Source organism: Crocuta crocuta, unplaced genomic scaffold (assembly GCF_008692635.1).
Source record: "Crocuta crocuta isolate KB4526 unplaced genomic scaffold, BGI_CrCroc_1.0 scaffold1391, whole genome shotgun sequence".
Taxonomy (NCBI): domain Eukaryota; kingdom Metazoa; phylum Chordata; class Mammalia; order Carnivora; family Hyaenidae; genus Crocuta; species Crocuta crocuta.
The window spans coordinates 17,085-21,405 of NW_027532660.1; the positions used below are offsets into that span (position 1 = coordinate 17,085).

Sequence of the window (4,321 nt, forward strand, 5' to 3'; positions counted from 1 at the left end):
TTTTTTTTTTTTTTTTTCAAAAGTTTATTTGCTTTGGGAGAGTGAGTGGGGAAGGGTCAGAGAGAGAATCCTAAGCTGCCCTGTCAGCTAGGGGCCCAATGCCAAGGTTGAACTCTCTAACCACCAGATCATGACCTGAGTTGAAGTCAGATGCTTAACTGACTGAACCACCCAGGTGCCCCAGCTTAATGTTCTACTGTCACCATCTTGAAATCCATTTTTTTTTAACAGGAGGCCACTCATTTTAATTTTGCACTAGGCCCTGCAAATTATGTAGCTGTACCAGCTGAGAAGCTGTATCAGGGGAGGTAAAAAGGATATTTCAGGACCAGAAGGCATTCTGACAGAGTGGGAGAACACATGCTTTGAAGTTGATAGAAGTGGATTTAAATTCCATATATGCCACTAATTTGCTTTTTGATATCAGATATTTTCTTTCATCCCTTCGAGGATCTGTTTCTCAATTTTGACAGTGTAGATTTTCATTTGATAATGCCTCAACTCTGACATTCCAGAATTCCCTCATTAACTCTAGGGAAAACTCCCTGACCCATAGGTAGAGCCTAGGGTAGCCGGAGGCTTTCTGCTTCAACTCTCTGCATCTTAGAGAAAGAACTATTATCTGTTGGAGGTTAGCTACAAGTAGGCTGGGGGGTTGATGGCAGTGGGGACTGTTGCTACAGTAGTGGACCCTTTCACAACAGCACTGTTTTGTCATTTTGTACCCAGATTTCCGTTGGCTAACCTCAGCCTTATCTTCCTTATTTCTGTTTCCTCTTAAAGACATCAAGGACCCTTCAAAACACACAACCATCCTGCTCCAGGCAAAAAGGCCAGTTACCTCTGGCCTCTGCAGTTTGACTCATCACCAAGGAACATTTGCCTCCTCCAAGACCAAAGCACCACTCCAACAACAGGTATAATATCCATTTGCCCTCTCTGCTTGGATTCCCAAGCTGGGGGAGCTCTAAAGGTGGCTTGGACCTACCTACCCCATTCTCTTTGGACTCTCCTCAAGGATTTGGAGTCAAGGTTGGGTGAGAAGAAGGTTCCCATTGGTCTTCTATTCTGAAACTTCTAATGGTGAGAAGGGAAGATAACATTTCTTCCTCAGATTTTGTTTAGGAGATAGCCACATGGAAATGGAATGTTCTCTGGAATCACAGGTCAGGAAATTTGAATAGCAGTCTTGAATTTGCCATTTACCCACTATGTATCTTTGATAAGTCCTCTCTCCTTTCTGGGATTCATACTTTTGGCCTCTTCTGCAAAGAAGAGGAAGAGAAATATTAGATGAATAGTGTCTAGAGGCTCATTTAGTTTTTATATCCCTTATTTTTATGGTTGTCAACCCTCTGTTGAGAAAGACATAAGAAAGATGCTAAGTAAATATATCTGGGTGGGGCTGAATAGGGGATTGAACCATGCCTAAAAAAATCCTGACTGCTTCCAGTATGAGAAGAACCAACTGATTGAGAAGCAGGGCACATACTGCTGCTTTTTAGGTTACTCCTGCTGGGGTAGATAGGGGACAAATTATTTTATTTTGTGTACTATGAGAGACTAGGAGAAGAGCTTTCAGAAGTCCTTAATATCTCTATGTAGATATTCACATCTTCTTCCTATGGGTTTGGCAAGCCTTTCTCAATTGAACCTGTTTTTATTATATACACTCATTTGGAGAGGCATGCACTAGATCATCAAGAGGGGGAATTAAACCTATCCAGTTTCAGCTCAGACACTGACTCCTTCCATTTAATACTAAAGTTACATGGTCTATAAGGCTCTTCAATTTTGAGTATACTAAGAAGGAATATTTAGCCACTTCATATTTCTCTCCCTCTTTTTTCTTTTCTTTTCTTTTCTTTTTTTTTTTTTTGATGAAGTCAGAAAGAGCTTTCAGGAGGCTTTTAGGTCACCTCCAGTTTATCCAGGCCTTCTCAATGGAACTGTTACCCAATGAGCATAATGATAGAGAAAGGCACCAGTCCAGTTCTGTCTTGCCACCTTGAATACAAACTCCATTAATCAGCTTTCTTGGCTAGCCTCAACCCACAGCTCCAAGGACTTAGCCATGGTGCCTGTGAATTCCTATATGGGAAGCTCTGAAAAGCTCAGAAAACTTTCCTAACAATTCTGCCAGGTAAGTCTTCTTGTTCTCATTTCCAGAAAAGACAACTGAAGCCCAAAGAAATATTTGTCCAATGCTATGATTGGCTACCTGGTATTCAAGGCAGCATTAGGATCCAAGTTTGTCTGATTTTTCCCACTATACCATATATGGTGACCAAGATTGTTGCTTTCGCTGCTATGGGTGGCTTGGGATGAATTGAGTAAGTATGAGAAATGAGGGGGTGGAGAAAATTGTTTATAGACTTATATTTGAAGCCACTCTTATATTTCAAATTGGAAAAGCATGTCACCCCCTCATCAACGTATATTAAACTAAGAGAGTTAAGATTTTTTTAAAAAAATGTTGTTGTTCCTAAAATACAAGTCCCTCTTCCTTGTCTTAGTTCAGACAGGGCCTTATGGCCTCATGGGGTACTTTTTAAAATTCCTGACAGTCTTGTAATGTTTGCCACTTGTCATACCAGTATTTAATACGAGCCAGATGATACTTTCTCATAGATCAATTGCCACAGCTGGGATGGTGAAGCATTTAACACAGACAACCTGGATGTTTAATGAACAAGATCTGGGTGTTGCCAAGGCCCTTCCCCTGGAAGTTCCAGGCCTGACCATGTTCCTGGCATCTTCTTTATTTCCCTAATAGCTGTGGGTTGAAAGATCCCAATACCTCACTGCCACATCTACTGCTAGTCTTTTGCCATCCTTGTAGATGTGTCTCCCTTTTCCCAGAGAGAGAGATATACAGAGCAGAGAGGTAAAAGAAACAATGAGGAAAGTTGAAAGACACAATGAGGTGATATACGGCACAGCCCTAAACTACGAACAACTTGTATAACCTTTAGCTACTCTCTTCTTCACTATGAGTCTTCATTTCCTTATTTATAATATGAGTGGGTAAGACTAAATGACGGTTCTTTTATAGCTTCCATTTTTGAGTCCTGATGGAACAAGTGGGGGGGGGGCATGTTAGGCAAGCTTGAAGCCGTAAAACAGTCCTGTTTCACCTGTTCTGACCCTGTTAAATCAGTTGTCACTGGTATTTGCTTTCCTTCTTATAACACAACCACCATTTTTTGAGTATAAAATACTGAACTAAAGCCTTTACATACATTACCTCATGCTATTGTCACAATAACTTATTATGTAGGTACTCAAATCCATTTTGCGGACGTGAAAAACTGGAGCTCAGAGAGATGAGATAGTTTATCCGAGGTTTCCCAACTACTTAATGACAGAGCTGAAATTTAAGCCCATGTTTAACCCCAAAGTCTATGTTCACAATTACAATACTGTGGGAGGGTTGGCAAATGGGGAGGGTCATGGATACTGATTTGGGGTCTAGTTCTTTCCTGAGGTCAGAGAAGCAGGACAATGACCAAATTATTTCCCTACTGCATATAGGAACCCACTGAAGCTTGGAACTCCAAGAAATGCCAAAGCTATAGCACTAAGGCCCGAGGATCCCTAGGTGAGCACTGGAGCCTTATCTGCAGTCCCAGCTGGGCTTTCCCTAAAGATCCATCTTCTGGTTGGGAGCTTTATGCCTGTTTTGCCCACTTACATATTCTGATGTTTCAGCTAGTCCTTAGCCTCTGAACTTTCTGTGGGGCTCAGGGTGTGACTCTTTTTTCTTTCTTTTCCTCCAGGGCCACATCTCCCAGGAAGACAGTGGCTCCTCACTGAAGCCCCTGACCTGGCTTCCTGCAGTGCCACACTCCGTGTATTTGACAAGCTGAGTTGGACACTCCATGTGGTAGAGTGTCAGTTTGTCAAATACCCCAAGTGCGGCATATGCCTAACAACTCCAGGCAGGGCAGTTGGGATACAACAAATAAATTGCCAGCTGAATACAGTATCACTCTCCAAACATGAACTAAGCTCATAAGTTGTTTTCAGTGACTTGAGGGAACCTAAGCATTGCATCTGAGGGAGCCAGGGGAAAAGTGAAGAAACTCTTGAAGCTACAGCTCTGGATTGTTTCTACACACATTGTCAGAGCCCAAGCGGGATATAATGGTCTTGAAAAGGTATATGGAATCCAGGGATGGAAGTGCTCTTTGATTCATATTTTATTTCTTCACATTACTCTTACCGCGTCTCCTAGCAAGGACGCCAGAATTCTCACACAAGCTTCATGACGGCTAAAATCCCACTTTCCTGACACTCAGCCTTTTCTTCTAAAAACACT

At 42.0% G+C, this 4,321-nt stretch overlaps 1 long non-coding RNA gene across 2 annotated transcripts; it reads left to right on the plus strand.

Moving 5' to 3' along the window:
* The first annotated feature begins 823 nt into the window (after positions 1-823).
* Positions 824-4,198, plus strand: LOC144245330 (uncharacterized). 2 transcript variants are annotated; one of them, XR_013339227.1, is made up of 4 exons: positions 824-917; positions 1,887-2,143; positions 3,535-3,601; positions 3,780-4,198. It is a non-coding gene; the product is annotated as an uncharacterized LOC144245330 (long non-coding RNA). The 2 variants fall into 2 exon arrangements; XR_013339226.1 differs by lacking the exon at positions 1,887-2,143 and adding an exon at positions 2,170-2,333.
* Positions 4,199-4,321: the final 123 nt, after the last annotated feature.